The sequence below is a fragment of the Ambystoma mexicanum genome, chromosome 7p (assembly GCF_040938575.1).
Source record: "Ambystoma mexicanum isolate Mex_15411 chromosome 7p, UKY_AmexF1_1, whole genome shotgun sequence".
NCBI classification, from domain to species: Eukaryota; Metazoa; Chordata; class Amphibia; order Caudata; family Ambystomatidae; genus Ambystoma; species Ambystoma mexicanum.
Genome location: NC_090939.1, coordinates 667,406,988 through 667,419,695, shown reverse-complemented (window position 1 = coordinate 667,419,695; position 12,708 = coordinate 667,406,988). Strand labels below are relative to the sequence as shown.

General features: G+C 45.9%; 1 protein-coding gene across 1 annotated transcript in view; it reads left to right on the top strand.

Annotated features, from left to right (window-relative positions):
• The window catches only part of COL4A1 (collagen type IV alpha 1 chain), a 470,976-nt gene that overhangs the window by 388,081 nt on the left and 70,187 nt on the right, over positions 1-12,708 (top strand). The window lies entirely within an intron of this gene.

Genomic DNA, 12,708 nt, shown 5'->3' with positions numbered 1-12,708 from the left:
ACTGGCTACCACTAGGATCTCTAAGGCACAACTTAGTCTCAGGGTTATAGTGCCTAGTCTCTGCTTTACTCACAGTCTTGGGGTTCAAGCGCTGTATCACTTCTTGGCAATCTGGTCTATCCCAATGTTAAAAGTATAGCTCCCCTCAATCCCTACATTTCATTGTGTTAGCTTGGTCTGGTCTCTCCTAGTGTTGGAGGTATAGATCTCAGCAAACTCTAAATTATTTCTGTCCTACAAACAGGTACTTCTCCAAACTTGCTTATTGACTATGGGCCTCTTTCTTGGTCAGCTGGCCCAGTAAAAAAGTGCTGGTATTTGCGAATACCGGCACTTTACCGGATTGGCCGTCTAGGGGTTTGCCGGTGGGGCACCTGCCTTAGCTCCAGCTGAAAGCTGGAGGTAAGGCGGGCGCCCTAGCAGCAAAAAAACCCTCATTGTCGGTGCCGGTGATGCCAGCCAATCCTCTCATGGAATTCTACAGGACTCCATGAATGGGGATTTGCACACATCACTCCGGCACTCGGAATCCAGCGGCAATGCCGCCAGACCGAGTGCCGGAAACAGTATCTACATTTGCTGGCAATGTCATAATGAAACTGTATTGGCCTCATTCTACATCGTCGGGTCCAGTATAAAAGTGCCAGTATTGGTGGAAACAGGCACTTTACCGGAGCACCTGTCTTACCTTCAGATAAAGCCTGGAGGTAAGGCAGGTGCCCTATTGGCAAAAAAATCCCTCATTACCAACACCGGCATTGCCAGAACCGGTAATGGCGGCAAATCCCCTCATGGAGTCTTACAGGACTCCATGAATGGGGATGTACACACATCACTCTGGCACTCAGAATCCAGCGGCAATGCCGCCGGACTGAGTGCCGGAAACAGTATCTACATTTGCCGGTATCCTGGGGGGTCTATGCCCACCAGTCAGAGGGAGGTGACTTGCAAAGTTTTTCAAGAAGAAGTAGGACTCCAAAACACATCAGTGTTGGCTGTGCTAATGCTGATTCCTGCAGAAGTCCTCTGATGTTGCTCGGTCCCCTCCTTCATCAGATCCCTTCAGGTTCCAGTGGTTGACTTATTCCTGTGTCCGGCTCGCCTCGTCATATCCAGAAATCAGGTTAGGGGTTAGCCTAGCTCTCTAATATGGGACAACAGGACAACAGTGGACGTCCAGCCTTGGGAATCTGCCCAGTCACAGCCACATCCAGGGAGGAATGGGGATTGGGACTGGAAGACCTCCTCCCTATTTCCTGACACACTGGTCATCTTTTCTGGGCTTCCTGGGGAAATCCTGCTGAAGTTCACGAAAAGTGAGATCCCTGCCCACCTGGACAGGCTAGAGAGGTAGCCAGTAAAGGCCATGGCATCCTGAACAAGGCTTAAAACATGAGAAGCAATGTTGAGTATATGTTACTCCCAGACGCTGTATCACTGTAAGACGACAACATGCAGTGTTGCATCTGTAGAACAAAAAGGTATACACTGCCAGCAGGCTGTTCTGGAGGGGCATGGAAAGCAAGCACACATGTTACTTCTGACAAAGCAACCTGAGAACTCCATGGAGAATGGCTTCTGCTGCAATGGGAAAATTTAATATGCCATTACAAGGGGATGCCATCCCCTGCAGTGGTAGCCACATAGCCCACATAGTGCCCCTCACATGACGGACAAAGGGGGGGTCTAAGGACCCCTGGCAGCATGCCACATAAGTTGAGGGGCTCTGATAGAAAAAACACAGATGCCAAAAGCAAGTGGTGGTCTCCCAGTACTGGTAACCCACAAAGGTGAACCCCCAAAGCAATAATGAATGCAGCGGAGGAGTGAGGACTAAACACTAATTATAGGGAAATCCTGAAAGAGGTCCAGCACTAGTACTGGGGGCACAAAGGAAGCAGTGGGACGATTTGCAACCCTAGTAATAGTGACATTGTCAATCCGTGTGGGATGGGGTGCCTTTCTGGTCCAATAAGGTGTATGACGCCATAGCCTCTGTAGGTTCTCCAGGTTCCTGGCCCATCTAGGTTTTCTCAGCTTTCCAGATGGGCCAGGAGCCGGGAGAACCTACAGAGGCTATGTTGCGAAATTGCCTCTATAGTTTCAACTGACTCTGGACTCAGAACTCTCCCATCCATATCTGTGCACCTAATTCTCATCACTTCCCTGAGGAAACAGGGCATCCTTTGTACTGCCCGGGCCAGTGCCTAATCCCTGATTGGCTCAGCGGGCCAAGTCTTTCTCTGCAGGAATCTGATTGATACTGAGGCTTTGGAGACCAGGACTCAAGCTGGTGGCCTTGATAAAGGCTGGTCGCTAATTTACCAAGTGCTTTTGGATTTTAATTACTGAGCAGCCTGTTTGCCAGCCCCTTGCGTTTTGCTATTGTTGGTGGCAAGGGAGTTTAGGACTAGATCATTTTGACTTTCTGGGCCCTGCTTGCCTCCATTTCTCTTGGGAATTTCGAGTTGGGGTTTCCAATTTGAAGCCTTTGCACAATATTTGTCTTTTGGAGCGTGACACATGAGACACTATGACAGGAGGAGGGGCTCTGGGAAATATCCCATTTACCTCATCCAGGTACTACATTGCATATCAGTGCAGTCCATAGCCCCTCTCGTCCCAAAGGGAAGGGTGATGTAGTGGTGTTGTAGTAGTGTCATTGTGTGTAGGCCAGTGTTGCTAGGTCGGAAGAAAAAAATAAGCTGAACGCCTCTTCAAAACAAGCCCAAAAAGCTGCCTTCCATACAAATATTCTAGAAAAACAAGCGCACACCTACAAAAACAGCTATAGTTAAAAAACACTGAGCAATACATAAGCATACACAGAGAGAACAGAGGCATAGTATGTTATAACAAAAACATGTATTATTATAGCATTTTTCTGGCAATTTGTGTGTCTCTTCTATTAATTTCTTGAATGTATGTCATTTATAAAAGCACGTCCCTGGCACATCTGGTCCTTTGCTTCGCTACTCAGTCACCCCACAAGTCATTGGCTCCATGGAGAGTCACTCTCGACTGATTCACCCCTAGGATACTTGGCTCTCTTGCATAGCTGCCTAGTAGCCTCATGTCGTGTGACACTGTGAGCGAGTCTGGGATGTCTTCCCGTTGCATGCTAGGACTTGTAGTTTTGTTGTTGTCATTATAAGTATGGGCTTAAAGTCCCAGCATGCAAAGTGAAAATTCAGGACAGGCTCAGGATGTCATGCCTGATAAGGGGCCACTTGGCAGCTAGGCCCTTGTGAGTTGCCCATCTGGTCCATCTCCCTTCTGATCCTTAGCTCCCTGGAGAGTCACTCGCCTCTAGTTCGTCACTCCTCTGGTGCTGGGCTCCCAGTGGTTCTGATATTGTGTGCGGTTGGCTTTGTCAGTTACTAGTTCATGGTGAATGTCCAGCTGCGTGGTACCATAAGGACGGACTGGGGCTACAGTTGGAGTGAGTTTGAGGAGTCAGTGGTCAGTCCAAATAGAAATCCCGGGCAACTAACTAGACATTGGGCCTCATTTTGTGTCTGACAGTAAGCCTGCCGGTGATATTGGCGGCTTGCCACCAGACCCGGACAAAATTACCGGCACCTGTCTTCCTGGTAACACTGGGGTATTACGACCCCGGCAGCCGGGAAGTCAGGCGCCGGTAATTTTGTAAGTCACAATTCTCATGGAGTCTCAAAGGGCTCCATGGGAATGGGGACCATGGAAGCACCAGCAATGTTAATAACGGTGCCGGTGCATACGTGAAACTCTGCGAGCGAGTGACGTTCCGCCCACCGCGTCCGACCCTGGCGGGCAGAACGTCACCCGCCCGCAGAGTCGTACTCTGCCGCTCCAGTAACAACAATGCTGTTAGGCTTACTGGCACTGTTGTTACCGGACCGGCATAGTTATAATGAGGCCACTGTGTTACCTAAATCAGTGCCATGGCACACAGTCACTTGATGTAGCATTATGTGGCCCAATATCACATAATGTGGCATAACACGGGATACAATCAAGAGAAAGAATATTTTTCATACACATAAGCAAATAAATGTGCCCAACTGCAATGTTTCACAAGTGAAAACGATTGCCCCTGTGGTTAATGCGTGGTCTGTTGAGCAAGAAAACAATAACAATAACCACCTCAAAATGATTCTACCTCCCACACTTTTAGGAAATAATGTTCTTTTCATGCATTCCTTCCATTGACATCAATGAAAAAGCCAGCTTTTTCTAATGGCTTGAACCTGTTCTGACCTCTGGAGATAAGTAAAGTCTTTTGCTTTACTTGCCTTGCCTGAATCACTTACTTTGGGGTCCCTGGTTAGCCTTGAGGGTTACCAGGGCAGGAGGACTCTGTCCCTTGTGCAAGACTCCTCTATTGTTTTACTGCAATGCACATTACCTTGCACATTTTCTCTGCAGCACTTCACTGTATCTCTTTTTCTTTTTCTTTTGTATGATCTGGGTTACCTTTTTGATGTGCTTAGGACAGGCTGGCGGCGGTGATTTAAGCGCTCCCATTTTTTCAGCGCACTTGCATGCACGTTTATTTTTTTATTGCATAATGCCATTTTCGGGACCATACCATATTCTCCAAATGGCCATGACGTGATTTTGACCCTGTCCTCTGGCCATGTTGTTGTCTGGTCTTCTCATGCCATATACAGCGTCCATATTTGCAGGATTCAGCTTACATTCACAGGCAAAGCGAGGGTGGGTGTGACCTGCTACGGTATGGGTGATAGGACTGTCTTTTTGTTGTCCACATTCCAGCCGGGGAATGTGTGTTGCTGGACAGATGTGGGGTTCATGATTGTCTGCAATTGGACAGCACTTACTTTTTTGAGAGGTGCAAGTCTTTGCCATTGGTTGGCTGGGGAAGCCCACAGTGCGAAATTGGATAAGACCTGGAAGATGCAGAGCCCACGTAGAAGACGCAAATGGCTGCTGCTGAGGACAACCAACATTGCCAAAGCCTAGTGCCAGTGAAGCTCTGCCTGCTTTGATGCGATCCTAGAACACTCTTGTCTGCCGGTGCTTTGACACTTGGACTGGTGGGACCAACCAGTCTAGAATGTACAAGAAGCCCACCATCAGAAGCCTTCAGAAGGGCCTGCCGGTTGCTCCTGTTGGGTGACAAGCCTCTGCAAAGCTCTCTCCTCTGCAACGGTCTCTATCCTGAGCTGGAGCTCAGGTCTGTGCAGGTCATCTCTCCTGCTGCTGCTGCTCTCCATACTGAAAGGGGCCTTCCTGGAGCAGAGTCTTTATTGCATCCACGATCATTGCTTGCTGCCCCCTGATCGGATTGAACTTGGTTGCTACCTATCTCTGCTGCATCCTGGGGGGGTCATCTCTCTTCCTGGGGCCTGCTGGGACTGCTGTCCTGAAGTGTCTCAGCCATGCTACTAGAAGATCTTTGGAATGGTGTCATCGAAGCGCCGGACCGACATCTAGCCCAAGCCAGACTCAACCCTGACTTCAGCCACTGCACCTGCAGCTCATGGACTCACTGAAACCGGACCAATGGCAGAAGTAAGTGGCCTCAGTGATTATGAGTGCCTTAGGCATGGTCACTCAGTACATCGGTCCAAAGGGTTCACTCCTACATACCTGTTTTCGGGCATCCCACCCACCATAGGGGTTGTTTGGGCGTAAAGTCTACTACCTAACTCTTCCATGTCGGGTCATGATCAGTGGAGGGAGTTCTGGCCGAGGATCCTCTCCAAGGTAACCCCTGTTGTTGTGGGATTTGGAGAGTACACTTAACTCCGTTTTACTTAACTTCAGAACTCCTAGGCCCTCATTACGACCCTGGCGGAGAGGGGTTTACGCCAGCGTAATGCATGGCGTACCTCTCCGCCAGATTCCGACTTCCCGTAGCGCCATGGTGATTTTTACGCCCGGATTTTCCGGGCGGAAAAATCCATGGCGCTACGGGACCTCTTGTTAATTACGCCACCGTAATTTACGGTGGCGTAATTAACGCCTTCCCCACTCCCATTATACCCTATGGGGCAAAAATGGGAATGGGGAAGGGTAAATGGGGATTGGGGACTAACCGCCCCGCCAAGGTCGGAATGGGGTGGTAAGTCCGCCAACCCCCATGGCGGAGTTGGCAGCTCTGCGCCATGGACCATGGTGCAAATTGCACCATGGTCCTCCGCCAGGGTCGTAATGAGGGCCCTAGTGTTTCAATCTCGAACAGTGTTCAACATATTGGCTTTGCCAAAACTTGTACTAGGGGAACTCAATACTTCCTGTTCCCTACTCAGGTAAGTACCTGGAACTCTGACTCTCTTGAGGTACTAGGCCTATTTGCCTGGTAGGGAAGTACTGCGTAAGCAATGAAGGCCTTATAATTCTAAAGAAGGAGTATTTGATGTATCGGGTTAATACTCTTTTTCTTCACTTTACTGCTCAAAGTGTTTCTTCTTCCATTAATATGAACTATTATGTCTGCTCCCGTGTAAATTGTAGGTCCTCTCCCTTGGGGATCACCAACTTTGTGTGTATACAAATATGTGTGTGTTTATAGAGTGTTTTAGTATCAGCTGCTTAACCTTTACTTTACCTGCTTAGAATTTAAAGGCCTTATAACTTAGTATATTCTGGTTCTACTATCTAAGTATACATATAGTGAGAAGGGGAGAGAGAACCAGACTTTAAAATACACAGGCAAAATACCTGGTGCGTGTACACAAACATTAGATTGTCATAAAAGACATAACCCTCTCCAGTATTGCTTTGTAGGTCCACTACCTGGTGGTAAGCACACAAAACATATAGCCAGTGTGATGAAAAGAGAAGGGAACCAGACATAAAAAACAGTTAAAATAGTCACGCAGCATCCCTCGTACCAAGAATACCAAAGTCACAATATTTCTACCCGTCTGCGACATATTATTATGGAAATACAGATGCACATATCAAGATGAATGTAGGTTGCAGGGAGGGGAAAACAATTCCAAAACACAGCCAGGGGCCACCAAAAGACCAGGTACACTTTAGCAACAGTTGTCAAGAAAGTACACTTCAGGTACAAAAAGGTGGAGAGCATTTCTTTTAAAAAATACATTAAAATCACTGGTAAGCACTATAATTTCAGACTTTGGCTTAAAACTCACTGTACCCAAACTGGATCCAGGAAAAATGGCCAGGGGAAGGTGTATACCTACGAAGCCACTGTGGGAGAGTTTCAAGTGAGCAGAAAGTTTCCCATTGGAGTAAACGTGACCAATTAATTATGCATGTAATCCCCATTTCTAACCGATAGGTGCACCATTGGTAGCAAACAACTGCAGCACGGGCCAGAGGAGACCCCACGGAAGGGATCCAAGGGCCGTTCGAGAACCAGAAGCTCCAGATGACGATTCCGCACAGCAGCAAGACCGCCAATCCTAACCAGTGGGGAAATGAGGTTGATACTCCCTTCCAAAAACTCTAGATAGATCCCGGAGGGTCAGTATAGAGTATACCCCACCTCTCCAGCACCCGGAGGTGAGTACTCATAGCACTTTCTTCAAGAAACAGGGTTCCTATAAGGCGAAACAACACTATAATAGCAAAGCTTCTTTCCTCTCTGTGGTTTACAGGATGCAACGTCCCAGGAACTGGACCACTGGGCCAAAAACTACCCAAATTACAGAAAATAAGAAAAAGCAGCCTTTCCATGAGGGAGCCCCTCAAGCCAGAAGCAAAATCAGTGGCAGGAAAGTCTCTAGTACATCTGTGGAACCTGGAAAGGAGGACTCAAAAGTCTCAAAGGACAAAGGAAGGGTTCCCAGGTACAGAAGATGGTCCAACAAAGAAGAGGACAGTGGAGGCGACACCCTCCCAGGCAGCAGCAGATTCCATCAACAAGGCAGGAAGGATGTGCTTGATGGTAAAATGGGAACGCAACAGCCTAATGGCACTGTGACAGGTCCACTATGGACATCCTGAGCCATCACAGAGTTGATGTCAGCAGGAGGACTCAGGTGGCCCAGGATGGGCAATCAGCGGCAGAAAACCCAAAATGGAAAAAAGCCCTGGACACACCATACAGCCATTAGGGCCGAATGTAAACATAGACTGGTCTAAATCATTGAAATCTAATATGGAGGCTATCCCACTAGACTCACTAAGAGCCTATCTGGCAGAAAGGTTATTTTTGACCTACGCTGTGGTTGCCCCAAACAATGGAAGTCCTCAAAAAACATCTGAGAGCAGGAATTAGAAATAAACATGTGTACGCAAATGGCTACCAAAAAGGTGCATTGGGCTAGCTAGACAATACAATGGCGGCACCCTTGATGGAGCCAAAACCTAATTACAGCTGGCACTAGCCTACTCCTAAAAATCAGTTGTAGGGTGATAAATTCACCCTAAAGCAAAAATGGGGTGCTTAAGAAGCACTCTTTGGCCTGGAACCCTTATATGCAACCCAGGACCATATACTCAAAATAAGCCAGAAAAGAGGGGTTGAAATAGTAAGGGGACTTCAATGGAAATCCCTGTGACCACCCAAAATAGTTCAGTGTTCCCAAAACAGAAATAGGTGAAAAGCAAATGTTAAGGGGCCCTAAAAAAGTGGCCGTACAATTCTTAACATTTTATTTTTATCTTACATTAACAGATCCACCTTTGCTCTAATCTATCAGGTAAATAATTGGGTGATGCCTAGTAAAAGTAGTTCAACAAAAACCCCCAACCAAGAAAACTTCAATTAGCATGTAATATTTGATTAGGTTTGTTTCAAACCAAGAGTAAAGCTCAGACTAATTGTCCATTGAGAACACATTAATCCAGCAGTCTGGAAATAACACAAGCTGTTTTTGAATGTTGAGTTGTTATTGTAATAGTATTCAATGCATACAACTATACTTTTTGAAATGTGTATGTATGATTTAAAAGATCAAAGAAAACAACTTTCAGCATTATTGAGTACACAGTTCCATATCACTGCTCACTAATAAAACAGTCAGATGGTTTATCAAGTTGCCCTTGCTCAGACTGACATTTGAGAACACGTCGTTTGTAGAAAAGCCACTGAGTTGTGGCCTTGTACCTTAAACAACATTATTTTAATTTAGGGTGGGATTCTAGCCTCATTTGGAATTTACTACCTTTTAAATAAAAGGCCTTGGATCACACCAAACATCAGTGTAACAAAAACTGCAATCACCCAGAAAGAGAAATATTCAACTAAGCTTCTTTAGTGTAAATTACCAAAAGACACTTCTCCTGAATAACAAAGGGAATGTAAGTGGAATGACTCTATTCCTTCTTGATATACTTTCCCTTTGGACCCTGTATAGGTGTTACATGCTGCCCTATTTCCAATGCATGTAATTTATGTCACTGTGATTTGCTCTTCATCTGGTAAACCCGTTACTTTGCAAGGCTGTTAACATGGCCATGAGGAGACCTAACAGCATTTTAACCTTGATTTCCTGCTCAACCATGCTGGCCCAGAATTCACAGAAAGCCTTTTAAATGCTAGGCCGATTAAAAACATCTCTCTTCTATCATCAGACAACAACACTCGCAAAGTAATTGTGTACCCTTCAGGTGAGCAGTCCCACCTACACCATAATTACAGTATACAGAAGAAAGTCCGCTTGTTCTCACCTTTTAGAGTCCCCCCACTTTTTGTTCGTCTCCAATTGTGTCCTTACTATTTTTCCCAATGCAACCCATTGAAGTCTTACTGAGTGCATGTATATTTGTGGCCATTTGGGAACCCTTATAGAACCCAAAGGTCGGCAATGTCCCTTAGTCTACCTGGGTTAGAAGCATAGCCAAGACAATAGTACTGGTCATCTTTGGTGGCAATGTACTTTACTGCTGGCAGCTCAAGTTGTAGCCATTTTAGCTTCTTGAGCCTTCCACAATGGAGGTTCTTGTGTTGTGAAATCCAGTTACCAGACAACTGTGTTTTATCGCTCTCAAGTGTGGTAGGGTGGAGACTCGGATTTACAATGGGGGATCGTTCTCCTGAACTTCCATGCAGAATCTATCGTACCTGAGTCCGCAAAGTGTTGTGACTCCCTGTCTCGCTGAGAATTCTTCACCGGGAAGGCGTGCTCCCCGGATTACAGTTGGGCATATATAAACAGAGAGATATTGATGAAAACCAGAGTTAACCTTGAACGTATACACTGAACTTAAATGACAGCAATATAGCCCATGAAGAAGGATACATTGTGATATCCGAAATGCGTTGGCAACATTATAAAGTCACAGAACAACTGACTGCTGTCAGAATTTGTGTTGTTAAACATAGCTTATTGAAGACATTATATGCTAGGAGGAACTGCGTCTAAAGAAATTGTGTTTTGATTTTTTAATTTATCTGAATCTGTTTCTCTTGAACATTAAAATTATTTAATACTTACATTGAGACTATTGACATGGAGTAAAGTGGTTGTATATGGAAGCAAATGAAGGGGGATCCCCTATTGGAGAGCACCTGGATTGCCTGTTAGTCTCAACAGGTCACCTGTGTGTAGCTTTGTCCAGGAGCTCACAAAGAAATGTTCTTTCTCTTCAGTCACCCACGTTTTATTTTGTTGTCAATGTAAGACCTTCATCAAACATTGATCATTCATTCCATGAGCTATTGATTTCAAGTCCATGGATTGCTATATCTTAGGGAGAATGTTCTTAGGCTCCATTCCTAGGGCTCAGATATATCACAGGGAATAGTTGAGAAACATAGCGTCCCATCGTTCAAGATCCTGTTCTCTGATCTTTCGCTTGATAATTAGATCAGAGGTCCATCAACTCATTAAGATTAAAGGCAGACCTCAAACCTATGTTGGGGCAATGTGCAATATACCACATTTCAATGCCCTTCACATTCCATAGCCTCCTCTAATCATTCTTTCACTTTCAAATGGGCCACAGGTGGGGCCCGCATTCCTTTGACGTGGCTGGTAATTTTAAAAGAGACGTTTGAAACGTGGACTTCACGTTTCTTACTCAACATCAACCACAAAACTCAACTTGAATTTTTTCACAGAACTCAAGGTTGATGGCATGAATATTTTGAATTCATCATAACCGTTGACGAAGCCCAGTGAGGCTGAAACATGTCTGGGGTTGGTTTGTTGTCTTACACAGAAGGGATGTGACCAAGCAGTTTTTGGTGGCCCTGCCCTTTTGGGGAGTGATTAAACCCGATGTGCATCTGGTCCTTCCTCTTCTGTAAGGTCATGGCAGGTTGAAAAACGGTGGCCCAAAGGTTTGCCCAGATCAATGCCAGTGGTTATGGTTAATTCAAACCCTTCCAGCCAACAACCTTCAGTTTTACTTTTAGTCATTCTACATAACCTCCCTACAACAGTTTCCAACTAATGTCCACATTTCCTTTTGGCCTTGTATACAGTCTTGTCTTACGCGTACCTTCTGCTCGTTGCCTTACTATTATCTTTATTCTGCGTACACACACCAGTTTGTCTGACGTCCTCTGCATTAACCTTTCTTCTATGGACCAACTTCTCACAGCAGCGGTATGTCAAGCTAAGGGTGGCTGTCTCTTGTCAGTGGAGCACCATGCTTTGGCATTTTAACAGTACCTGGCCCAAAGATCCCAGGCAGGTAGCTCACTGGGCTTTGAAGAATGCATTGTACACATTGTTATTCGTGCATTTAGGCTGGTGGATCATGGTGCTATGATATAAGATGGTGGATGGGATATCAGAGGAAGCCCCTTCATGCGTCTGTGTCCAGAGTGTGGCTTTAAAGAAGCCCCATCGATTTATTGATCAGGCAGTCAGTCCTCTGTTTTGGTACCGATCAGACAAAAGGCACACATCTTAGAATCATAGGAGAAAGGCAATTCAAGGCATAACTGAAAGAAGATGTATGGAAATATTGACCCTCAATGGCCAGCACCTAAAACGCGTCATAGTATCATATATGATAGCCTGGATGCATGTCAAGTGCACGAGGCTGAGGTGAGGGGACACCCCGAGATTGCTCCACGCACCTCCTCGTGCTTTTCAGAACTCTGCTACGGCTTCAAACTGAGTTGATTTCAAATGATTATTAAGGAAAAAGTGTTGGCTTCTTGGGGGTGCGATTCACCTTATTTTAACTTTGTTTATTTTTATATTTTATATTTTGGTACAGCGTCAAAGAACAAATTAACCTATGGCAGGTGGTTCATTGACAATTCACTCACTCACTCCCTCACCCAAACCCACTTACTCACTCACCCATCACAGCAATCCACTCATCTACCAATGGACTCACCTACTTATCCATTCAGTCACTCACCCAAACACCCACTAACTCACTCACCTACTCGTACACCCATCCACTCATCCACTCACCCAAACACACTTAGCCCCATCCACTCACACAAACTCATCCCCTCACCAAAATCCACTCCTTTACCTACTGCCTCAGGCACTCACTCAACCACCCCCTTACTCACTTCCTCCCCTACTCTATCACTCACCCATTCAAACAATCACCCATTCAAACAATCACCCACTTAACCTAGCAACCCACCCACCTACCCGCTCACCCACTCATTCATTCGCCCACTCATCCACGCACTCTCTCCCACTTAACTAACCCACTCACTGGTGCACTCACTAACTCCCTCTCTCACCCACTCATTCACTACATCACCTATTCATCCACTCACTCACCCACACACACCCCTCCAAACCTATTCACTCACATACCTTTGAATTGTTTGCAACAATGTTTTGCTAGCATACATTGGAGGTG